This window comes from Bombus bifarius, unplaced genomic scaffold (genome assembly GCF_011952205.1).
Source record: "Bombus bifarius isolate JDL3187 unplaced genomic scaffold, Bbif_JDL3187 scf7180000010271, whole genome shotgun sequence".
Taxonomy (NCBI): Eukaryota; Metazoa; Arthropoda; class Insecta; order Hymenoptera; family Apidae; genus Bombus; species Bombus bifarius.
In genome coordinates, this window is record NW_022885586.1 from 3,217,545 (window position 1) to 3,230,529 (window position 12,985).

Consider the following 12,985-nt stretch of genomic DNA (forward strand, 5'->3'; position numbering starts at 1 on the left):
AAAATGGGTTAGGCGGAGGGCTCGACCAGACGCGAAATTGGCATAAATGAGATTGATACGACTTTAAGTTACTCGACTCGATCGTAAAAAGAGAGAGGCAAGAGGAGAGAGTGAAGTGGTATCTTCGGGCCACCTCTCTTCCAGCCACTCGTCACGCCACTTTGCGCGTCTTCGAGAGACAGGAGCGGCAAGAAGAGAGAGTTCAGCAAGGTACGCCCATACCGTTGACCGACGCGATGCTCACCTTCCATTGTGACACGACGTGGAACGTGTTTTGCGGATAATGACGTTGGAACGAGAGGAGAACCCGCTTGTCCGCGATCGAATCTGGAAGCTGGAGGGATGGCTGCAAGTGTCTTTTCTCCCAGCGAACGAACCCTGACGAATCTCCCGGTCGTTACCGTATTCTTTCGCGACAGTTGCTTTCCTTGATTTATTTCGAATATTTATGTCGTTGCGGTTGTTACAGAGAGAGAGATTGATCGTAATTTATGCAAATCAAGCTTCGTATGCTTAGATACGTCTTCGGTGTCCGTATCGTGGAAATAAAGATTTCACTTTCGTCCCTCTGATATAGTTAATTTCACTTATGTGTGTGTAATTAACGTAGTGCACGTACGTACAGCGATAAGCGATATGTGAGTGCGCGTGTATTTTATAACGAAAGTTTAATGTCGTTGTATTAGTTTGTTCGAATTGAAGAGAAATTGTAAATTAGCGGTGATGAGAGGTTTAAGTAATCAGTCCGAAATTAAATACGAAATTTGAGAAAATTGCGAACAGACGTGTTATCGCTTTTCCAAGTATATTCTACTGATCACAGAGTCACAAAATTTAACCATAATCTTTACCAGATCTCGCAAATTTCAATTTTCGGAAATTGTTAGAAAATAGTATGAGATTCAAAAAAAAAAAAAAAAAACAATGAAACAATAAAAAACAAAATAAATAAAAAATATTCTGCAGATACAAAAGCACAATTTTCAATCGAATATTATTAATATCTTATTATTAATATCTTAAATATACCAAAACAAATTATTTTATTTCTAATTTATGTATATTCGTTTGATATAAAATTGTGATATAGCTGTAATTGTTTGGTAAACGATGGCTTCCATTACTTGTATTTCTTTTATTTTATTATTTAATTTCCCAGGCATTTACAGACTTCTAAAAATATAATACCTTTACTTTTTAACTGAAGTGTAATCAATTTTGTAATTAAGATTAATGCAAAAGGATTTGCAACGTGTTTGATAAAACGACATGCTCCGATCCATGCTTATATTCCACCTTCCTATAGATTTAAGGCTAGCAGGTATATTATATGAAAAACAGGTAAGTACATAACAGAAAAGTTGGATTTGAACCATTGCAAAAATGTTTGGACGAAACATAGGATTTTGCATTAGCGAAATCCACCCGATTCTCCTGCTACCAAAATTTTCGGAAAAATTTTTGAATGCGATTTTCTCGGGATGCGAAAGAGATTTTTAGTCGAAAATTTGGAATTTGTATTAGGAGAATACGATGTTACATAGTAAATCAGTATACGTGCCAGTGTAATATAATATGTTGTATAATATTATATTGGATGTAAATTAATATTACGTATGTACATAAAATAATACCGCACCAATAAAGACAAATAAAGAATCTATTATTACGAAAAGCAAACGTGTATTTACTCTAGAATCCATCACAATGTTCAAAAGTTCCTTCTGATTCATTGTCCTGATTTAAATAAAATTGGAAATAATTAAAGAATTACATGGAAAGTGAAATTAAACTTGTCGAATTTTGTGTTTAAATTATTTAACCTGTCATCTTCTTCGATATTACGTTCTTTCCATACAAAATCACCTATTTTTTAATTTTAATCAAACGTCAAAAGTTTCGTTGCTCAGAAATTCTAACGAAGCCACTTCGAATTCCAGGAAATTTGTGCGCAAAAATTATTCTTTGAAACTGTATGCTTCTGCTGTAAGGTGGAAAGTCTGAACCAGAACACGGAGGGTTCGCGTCTGAAAAATTTCGGGAATTCCAAGAAAAATCCAAGGAGTATTTTATCCGGATGTTATCCTTTCGAACTACGTACATTCCAGTGACTCAAAATCCCAAACTGCACTGGAAATTCATTTCTTGAAAGTCTTAAAAAAAATGTTGCCATCGTTTTAGAATTTACTATTCAAAAAAAAGAAAAAAAAAGTGAAAAAACGCGTGTATCATAGAGTAAGCGTAGGGAATCAGCGGGCAGAGGTGACGAAAAAGGTCACAGAAGGGTGGCGACGCGGAATCTGGGAGCGGCGAGTGTAGAACAAGTAATAAAATAATTTTAACGACCCGTTTGAATTATGCCCGCGGTACAAATAATAATATCTGGCCGGCACGCATCCCCGCAATAAATATCGAAGCAAGGAGAGAAGGGGGCACCGCCCCCTTCGCCCTTCATGGCCGGTTTCCATCTACCGCTCACGGAACCCTCGTCTTCAGGGTCTACCTCGAAGGCTCACCTCAACTATGTGGAGCAAAACTATGGGGCCCGGTTGTACCGAGGGGGGACATGCGAAAAACGGGGGTCTGACCCCCGTCAGGGACTCTCAACTTCCTGTTGGAGGCGCGACAGAAACGTGGGAATCGCGTTCGAAGCGTGTCGTTACAGGAAATTGCTTCCGCTCGATGAAATTTGTCCGTTCTATTCGCTTCTTCCTTCATTGCTTCTAACGTATCGTCCTGTTTACGTGTATCGAGATATTTACGGATGAATGAGATAAATTTAAAAATTCGCGAGGGAATTATTAGTACGATATTAGGTTGGCCAAAGAGTTTGTGAAGTTTGTAACGCGTAAAGGAAAAGACAGTAATCGCACGAACTTATTGGACGACCGATTATTATTTTGTTTGCATTTGTAAGCTGTGCGAGGAATCTCTTCATCCCTCTGGGTGCTTTAAAGAATCTTCAAAGAGATGTATTTGTGTACATAGAAGTTAGAAAGCTGAAATTGTATACGAGGAGGAAAATTCTCAATTTTAGAACGATGTGTAAAGCGATCGAGAAAAGAAGTAAAATTTGTGATTTAAGAAAAGAAAGAAACAGAGATATTGATATTACGAAATCACATATTTCTTGTAATATATCCTTTTCGTTGTAATATATTCTAATCTTTGTATTTTGATTCTTCAATTTCCTTCAATTCTTTCAATTACTGGCTTAATTACCTGCTTACGCTAATTCTAGCATTTAAATCGTTCGTTTTATTATTTCCTTTTGTTATAACCATTGCTCGAAAACAAGCCAGAGATGTAATATAAAATTTGTTGGTAAACTAAAACACTTTGAAATTTATTTTTCTCCAAGATGAAGCGTCTTATGACAAAATGTTATTCCACCTTTCTGACTTATTTTCGAATGTAGCTTCAATCTATCCGCCGATTATTTCCTCTTGTCCAGTCCGCAATTAGCCAAGTTAAAATATACTTGTCGAATGTTTCAAGTCGATTTTCTCGACGACGAGAGGTGTAGAAAACGTTACACCAAACGTTTGTCTTATTTTTTCACGTAGAATCACCCCCAAGCTCGCTTATACTACAATTACCACCCCAACCTGTATATCGATTAATATAATAATTCTTGAAAGCTAATAATTCTTGAAAGTCTCACTGACTTTTTAATAACGTTCGAAATTTTTCTCATTTTCTACAAGTTCGCTTCTGTTACTCGCGAATGAATTACATATAAGGTGTAAATAATATAGGGACACGCAAGTGTTTTGGTAATCGGTACTTGAAACGCGCTTGTGTTTCGAGCATCTGTCGGCCAACATTCGTCGTGCAGAACGGATCCTTGGAAATCGTATGCACCGGGAGAATAGATATCGTGTCCTGGGTATCGTCGATGACAGGTCACGGATTAAGTGTAACATCAGCACGGGTGTGTTTCAAACCGGAGAACCGACCTGTGTCGAATTTGCTCCACGATACTCGTCCTCGGATCGGCTGGCGTGGATTAATTTGAAACAAAGCATCACCGAACGTATTGTACCGCGACTCTGTTTGCCACGGCTTTTATTTAGAAAGCTGTGCGTTCGATTCAACGTAAAAATGCTCGCAACATAATTTCCTGCTGTTTCTCGTTTCCATGCTACCTTCCATTAAACCGTCGAAAATCTCGCCACCATTTTTATATAATTACCTGTGACCAGTTTCTACTTATCGCGTTAGGATCACATGCACGTAAATTTCTTCTGTCATTTATAAATAAAACATATTTCCTACGTAGACTCGCGAGAGTACTTCAAATAGAACGTCTATAGAATCTTTTTTATGAATATATCGCGTGATTTGGATGAACCACTTATAGAAACTTGTTATGTATGTATTGCGTGATTAGAACTAATTATACAGAATGGTTGGTAACTGGTGGTACAAGCGGAAAAGGGGTGATTCTACGCGAAAAAAGAAGTCGAAAATATAGAATAAAAATTTTTCGTTTGAGGCTTTGTTTTCGAGAAAATCGACTTTGAATTTTCGCTCGGTACGCGTGCACCTTATTACGTCTCGTTATAACGGATCTCACTGTAGATCGTTGTCTCGATGGAAAAACTAAAGAAAAAGAAAAATGTTTATTCTATCACCCCCTTTCCGCTTGTACCACCCGTTACCAACCACCCTGTATTTAGATAGAGATTTAAAAAAAGTACGTAGGTAAAAATGGTAGGTACCTATGGGTTCTTTGTAAATATGAAACCTTCCTATATACTGAGTTTTTATTACCTTTTACTACCGTCCCATGTAATACCGTTTTATGAAGTGTGCGTTTGCAGAAAAAATCGTATAACACATAAAATATATTTATGAGAGATTTCTTTGAACCACTATACATATACCTGTATACAGTATAACTCCTTAATAGTTAACAAATAGAATTGTGGCCACAAGAAAGTTTAAAATTAGAGATCTATGTAGGACTATCATTAGCTTTCTAGTAAATGCTTTCCACCGCTGTCTGTTTCGTCAATGAATCGTCTGTTTCGGGGTATGTTTATTCGTCGCTCTCGAAAAGGCAGAGGTAACGTTCTCCAAGATTCTAATAAAGTTACAATAAAATAATCTCCTGAACATCCGTCACTGTGTTACTATCGCAGCCTTACCGCTTCCTAGAAACTGAAACAACTTGAAAATTTCGAGTAGCCCTGATTTTCGACAAGCAGCAACTATCGATTAAGTACGTGTACGAATCTCGCAGGTTGCTGGTCGATCAACGATCGTTAAATTGGCCGTGGAAACGCCGAAGCGTTCGATGACTTGATCCTTAACGCCGCGCAGCCTACGTAAGCTTCGAAAGAATAGAAAAAAATCTCGCGGGAAAGAAGAAAGGGAACGATATGAACAAAAAGGAGAAAACAATTTGGAAAAAAAAAGAGGAAAAGGACGATAGAGAGGAAGTTGGGAAAGAAAGCAGAGAGCTGCTTGCCAGGAGAGATTACGTCGTCAGAATGGCACCGTATACGCGCGAGCCGTGTAAGCATCGGCCGATGACAGCGCAATGAGATTCTGATTTGCGCGGACGCGCATAATCGCCGTGGAACGGGTTGGTTACGAGCGCGAGCGCTCGCGCGACCAGTTGCACGCGCGTCGTTTAGCAATCAGGGAGAATGATGCAGCCAGAACCAGAGGTTAGCCAATCGGATTGCCGCGCAATTTATTTGTACACCTGTGCATGCGAGTCGCTTCTTGGTCCCGCGGGACCGATCCTGGATCGCCTTGCGTGTTGCCCACGGGACAACTTCTCTACTCCCCGTGGGAGTTTATGGTCGACAAGCCGACACGTGAGAAATCGTCGACGATTATAAATACCGACCGACGAGGATAATCGCGTTAATTGCCAGCACATGTGCAATGAAAAATTAACAATGTTCAGGTTTATGGGTTTCCATGGTATATTGGCTTGTTCTGACAATTTTTATTGTTTCTGATCTTCGGGTGTTTATCGGTTGATCGTCGACGATTACAATCATCGATGGAGACAGTCGCGTTAATTGACTGATTAATTGACCGATTAAATTTTAAATGACTTTGTTTGTACGTCCTTTATGGCGTGTTAGGAATTTTCGGAAAACTTTTCTGATTTTTGGTGTAGATGTTTGATGCAGATTTTATTTGTTAGTTGTACTAGACTGTGAATAGGTATGCAAATTAATAATATCTTCTTCGTGTTCTTTCATTCGCCAATTGTTATAAAGAGTACAATATTTTGGTTGTTTTATGCGAAGATTACAGAGGGAGAACGCGATAAGTCACATTTTACATTTTGTTAGAGGACAGCAATTTTAGAAATGTTGACATTTTGCTTAAGAAACAGTAGTTAATTGATTTTCTTTAGCTCTCTTCTCTTTAGTTCAGAACGTAAACACAGATACGCAAAGAAATAGCAGGCTTTGGAAAAATTGCATTAATTTTATATTAACATTCTATGTTACCGTATATTCCATATATTGCCATATTCTTCTGATACTCTTCAAAACGGCCTTCACTTCTCTTCTTCCTCTTATTTTTTTATCTTTCTTACGTAAAAACTACTTAACAAACGCAATAATATCGAGAACATGATATATTCCGAGAATAATGTATAAAGAATTATGAAAATTAGTCGAAATAAAAAGTCGTTGAATTTCAAAAGAGAGATTTCAAAAAAATGAAAGAAAACTTAAGACCGCAGAAAATTACAGAAATTTTCAGGCTAACTTAATATTTAACCAAGTACACATACATCCACGTTACATCCTCGAGTTTTCAAAACATTTGGCACAATGTTCAAATTTTTCAATATGCCAAATGTTCCAAATCATTTAAACAAAATATTTATTTATAGAACAATATTCTCTGCAAATATATATATATATTTTTTTCTACACACTTTGCACTTTGATAAGCAATGTTCATTTCCTGATAGTTACATTATTATTATTATCCGCATATATTATGACCACCGATAATTATGTGTAATCGTCGTTAATTAGATTTACAAACTCAGAATCTTCGTTTGTCAATTTTTATTAGCATAAATCACGCAGAATGTTATTCTTTCAATTCTCTGTGTAATATCAATCACAAAGCTTGTTTTCGCGTGAATTCATTTGGAAGATTAATCCAATTATACCGTTTGCCGATGTTTACGTTGCCTTGGGCAGATTAGGTCGGATTAATCGGAACAGCGCAGTTTGCTTTAACATTATATGTCCCTTAATACTCGATTTAATTTTCACACGCGTCAAGACAAACAAACTTCCGTTGCTCTGACACTCAAAAACGTAGCTTTTCTTTCGGACTAGCAGAAAGAAATTTCGATAAAATTTCGATACAAATGAAGCGACGAAAATATGAAATGGAAATTTTCAGCCCTGTAAATCCAATTGTCTAATGTGAGATTGGAATTGCGAAATTGTAGCGAACGTTTGTTAATTCTCCGTCTCGTGTTACAAAGAAAAATACTCTGGTAAACTGAAACTGTTAAATTGACTTCGTACGACTAACGAAACGATGAATATATTTGCGTTACTATGAAAGAATTCTATGTTTCTTTACAAAAATCGGTTTAGTTTATTTTTATGGATATGCATGTGTAAAGAAAATTATTCATGGAATAGCAAACGATTTTAACATAAAGCTAACTGGACCAACGTGTCTAGCTTCTAGGCACTTTTTTTATTATCCTTTGGAAAAATTTCTACGAATTTTTCTTCCTATTCTAAATACACACGTACGAACGTATTTAAAAAAAAAAAAATCAAAAATCAAATTAAAAATTCACCTGCTTAATTATAAAATAACACCGATATGAGAAGATCTATAAATACGTGTTTGCCAGTCTTTTCTCCTATCATACTTTATACATATATCTATGGCAATTTGAGTGTCCGAATACTTATGGTTGGCAGCGTACCTCTGGTCGTGCCGGCGAGATTATTTGGATGCCGAACAATGGCAACAATCGAGCTTTGTAATCGGTCCTCGAAACGATAAAGACTTTGTTGGCCACCCTTCCATCACCCCCCTGATTTCCACCCCATTTCTCTTCCCCTTTCTCTTTCCGCCTTTCCGACACACAGTCTGCCTTTCTCTTATTATTCCACCTCTAAGAGGAGGCCCCAATGGTATCACCTGTTGGCAATTGCACGCTCACGAATTCCATCGTTCGTTGTCTTTTTTTTTTTTTTTTTTATTCTCATCGCGATTTTCTCTCTTTCTCCTTTTCTCTCGTTCTGTTCTCCCGTTCCTTGTTCGAAGCCTCTTCCACCCTCTCTCCTCGCCGCCCACTCTCTCTTGCAAGCTTTTTTCTTGAAACGATAGAAGTTCGACCGTGGTCGACGGGGAGGTCGACCGCCTTCGCATAAACGCGGTTAATGGGACGAAGATAATGGTGAACGACAATGGCGTACACAACGCCATTGTGGCGCGGCTCACCTCGCGGTTTCTCTTTCGATACGCGAAAATCATTTCTCCCCGGTCTCTCCACTTTCGTTCGCAAGTATCTTCGCTTTTTATCCGCGCCGCCGTTCTCCATCGGTTCCTTTACACTTACAATCCTCCACGATTTATTCGAGACAGCCTTCATCTTCCGAAACATCGCGCAGGAAATATCGTCGAGGAAGGCGAGGGAGCGTAGAGGTAAAGGTAAAGCTGGTCGAAGAAATTAAGCACGCAAAAATGAAGCGCGCCATTCGTTAATCGAAAAGAGAATCATTAACGTCAAAGAGGTGAAAAGATTCGCAAAGAGCGTTCGGTCGTAGCGAAGAGGAGAAATTTCATAACGCGTTGATTCCACGGGAGGAATCGCATGAAACGCGGAGCGCAAGGTGCGCGCATTGTAACCGAGTGGGTTCGGTCGGTCGAGCTCCATTCGGCCCGAGCTTTCCACAAATCCAATTATGCACGCGTAATAACAGCACAATGATCGGCTCGTGTAAACGTATCTATTAAAAGAAAGAGGAAGAAGACGCGAGGTGGTGGATCAGTGAAAGGGGGAAAGGGCGAGAGGCGGAAAAAGCAAAAGGATACGGCGAGGGAAACCGAGAGAAAGAAGCATTGAAGTCGCGCGTATTCGATACGTACGCGCAGCTACGTATCGGCTTTAAACGAAAGCTTGGTCGCTACAAAAGCAGCGTGCCATCGAGTATCACAAACATTGATTTGAATCACAAAGACCGCCCGCGGTATTCCATTGTCGGAGCCCGACTTATTGTACAGTTTCTCCTGTCTAGCTTCCGCTGCCAGCCTCTTCCTCTCTGTCTTTTCCTATCGTTTCATTCCTTTTTCCTCCTTCTTCCTTTCCCTCGCTTTTCTCTTTCTTCTTCTTTGTTTTTCTTTTCTCTTCCGTTTTGTCTTTTTTTTCTTGTTTTTTTTTTTTCTTTTTCGTCCGGCAACGACCTATCAATCCACTTATTCCGCGCGGTTTATGTGCCACTTGTGGCGTTCCCGCGCGACGAAAATGGAGATCGCGGTGAAAGAGAACTACGTCGAAGTCGGCTTTAATCATCGCCGGGAGCTGAACGATCGTCACAGCGACGGTACTTTGCGAGCGCGGAACGCCATTGTCCCGCGATCAACCTGGTCAACGTTCTGACGCGATAATTTTCGCGAAATTTGCGGAGATGCGCGACACCCCGCCTCCATTGCCGTCCATCGGTGATTGTCTTTTGACGAAATGAGATTGTCAGCCATCGTGCTTTGCCCCCGCGCGAAATGAGAATTTCGGTACGCGCCGTTGTACGCGCTGGTTTTTACGGCAGGCGACCGCGCGCCACCCCGTCGATGACGAGGATACAGGCGAATCATTGTCAGACATAATGAGACCAGAACTTGAAGGAAGAAATTTGATTGTTAAACGGACGATTTTAACGTCGAAACCGGACAAACTGATTGATGTAGCATCAATTTGTATTTGTAAAAATATTCGGACGTTCTCGATAATTATTATCAACTGTGGCGGATGAAAAGAGAGTCGTGCGTTTCGTCCCGGGACTACCGGTGGACTCGTCAGTAAGGCTATGCCCGGTAGTCCCTGCCTTAGACGTAGAGGGAGTCTCGCTAGGTGCGGTATTTATATCAATCGCTCGTATATTCGACCGCTAGCGAGTTAGACATACAGACTCGTTGTCGTCGTAGCCCTCTAGTGTAGGCGGTTGGTACCAGCGGCTCGTCCGGGAGGTGTTGCGCCGCGTTGATGCCTCGACCTGTCGGCGTCCTGTTGATACCGATCCGCCACACAACTATTAGTAACACGCTATATTAAAAATTGTTAGTTAATGTTATGCGTAACATATTGTACGTTTGATCTGATTTTCTATTTTAAACTTGAATTCAACACTCGTATTACATATATTTTAATCCGAGTTCCCATATCTTAAACCAAAATTTAGAAATCTAAATTTCAGTTTCAAGTTTCAAAATCACCATTATCTAAAGATTTCCAATTGCAATTTAAATTCACAATTTAGATATGAAGTAAACTGTGAAATTGTGTGAAATTGTAATCCCAAGCAAATGGTTGTTCGTAATTAACGGGGACAACTTTTATTTACTTAGGAAATGGAAAGTTCGGTACCCTCGGTACCCTTGTTTACTTTGCAGTTCCTGGTTGGAACAGGGTACAGATGGGTTAATTTTGTGGCAATCGGTGGGATTAAGGTTCCTAACGACCCTAACAGCAATAACCATAAAATTTTGCAAGTTAAGCAGATGGAAATCTTAAGGCTTAAAGTTCAATGCATCATTTACTACATCTCTCCTTCTCGCAATGGTGACACGTCATTGGTGGGTTTTTCACTGCCATGTCAGAATGTTTCTCTGATTACCTTTTTCCGTTTTGATTTATTGCACGTTCCGGCGGCTGGAATCCTCGTGATCGCCACGAGATTCATCGTAACGAGATAGAAGCGTGGCGAAAGTGCGATCCACGAGGAGGAGATAACAAGCGTGCGTTACCTACAACGATTAGAAAGATCGATCGATCGATAGATTGAGTCATTACGGAGACCTTGCACTTCGCTTATCAGCCCGGTAATCTTATCAAGACGACCTTGCCCGTCTTATCGGACCAGCCATCTTCTCTCACTCGTGCATAATTGCAACAGCTTCTGAAATACAACTCTCTCTGCCGCCCTGGCGAGTTTTATTACGAAACTATACCATTACGAAATCTATGAAACATTTAGATTTTTCTTCTTATCATAGTTACTAATACGTCAGTATAGTAGGGTTTAGTAATACGTATTTCGAAAACGTTTCAACGAATAACTCGGTGTTATAAGCGTGTTATAAGAACACAGAATTTAAAGAAAGAATCAGATTATATATAATATATACTGTTAGAATTTATTTTTTTCGCTAACATCGTGTGTTGAACGCTTCTTTAAGAGAAAACCTGTCTGAATTGTATATTATTTGTGAAACGTGCATTTAGGATTAGCAAATAACAATAATCGATATCTGAAGACAAAGAAATCCAGGTAAAGTTGAGTAGCCGATACAGGATAACCAGAAGAAGACAAAAGAACAAACAAACAAACAAATGGAAGAAGACCAACGATCGAATGGAAAATTATTGTGCCATTTTATCGAGAGCTGCATCGCTCGTAAATTACAACAACGACGATCATTCGTTCTTCACAAATCTCATTTAATATAGAACATTTAATTAGTGGAGTAATTGAGTAAATTTGTTATTCAATTTTATTTATTTATTTATTTTGTTTATTTATTTATTTATTAATTAATTAATTTGTTATTTATTTATTTATTTATTAATAACTAACATATAACTAGTGAGAGTTAAAAGAAAATGAAGAAATGAAGTAAATATTGAGAATACTTATTTTTCGCCAAAGAGCTCTTAAGCTTACCCAGGTTATATTTCTACTCGAAGCAGGTAGGCAGTAAGGCATGAAATATTACAAATTTAGAAAAACTAAGAAGTATATTCTACGAAATAGAGGGCAATTTACCGAAGAAGGATGTACATCGTTAACGAATTTTGAATTACGACATAGAAAAATTGGTTGCGTTAAAAATGAAAATTACCGAACGAAATGGAAGAAGTGCCTCGATGTTTGTAAGAATATTGACAAAATTTCATTGTAATTCGCCAAAGAAACTCTGTCGATAGAACTCAATTATAAATAAACCAAAAATTTCATTCTAATTATATATCAGACCAGCATGATCCTAGATATCGGTAAAAGAAAGTAAAGTTTCGAAGCTTCAAAATGAGGATACTAATAGGGACGCTTGTTTCCTCGGCGATAATCTTCTTATCGCGTTTTTCTATCTAACACTTTATGACTGCTACCAGGCCGCCCTGTGCCCTTGACAAATTACGTTTCTGATGACAACAGGTCATAAATGACTCACAAGTTTCCACAACTGTGACACACACCCATATATTCACGACACCTTGAAACGGATTTCCCCAAGAAATTTCAGTGTTTCAGCGTTCTATGCTGAACAAGTAGCGGGTAACCAGGGAACGGTAAAAAGAGAGAAAGAGAGGCGAAATATGAGTAAGTATTCGTCGAAATTGAACGATACTGAACGTTGGAATAGAACTCTATCCGGCTGCCCCTATTCTCATTGTCGCTGACGCACAGTGCACACCGGGGTTGCGCTACGATTATCTATGACGCATTCTTCCATTATGCGTTTCGCTCTTTCTCTGGCTTTCTCCCGCGTCGATTCTCTCTGTCTTTGTCTGGCTAGTGGGCCGCGGCAACAGGTCCTACGCATGAGCCGCGCTTAAACGGAGTCGCATCGGCCGATGGAGGTTCTTTCAGGAATGGCTCGTGAGCCTCTTTGTGGATTTCACGAACGAGAGACGAAGAGGAAAGGCCGGAGGAACACCGGCGAGTTGAATGAAAAGGAGAAAAAAAAGAAAGAAGGAGAGAGAGAGAGAGAGAGAGAAAGTAAGGGGAACGAGAAGAGACAAGGA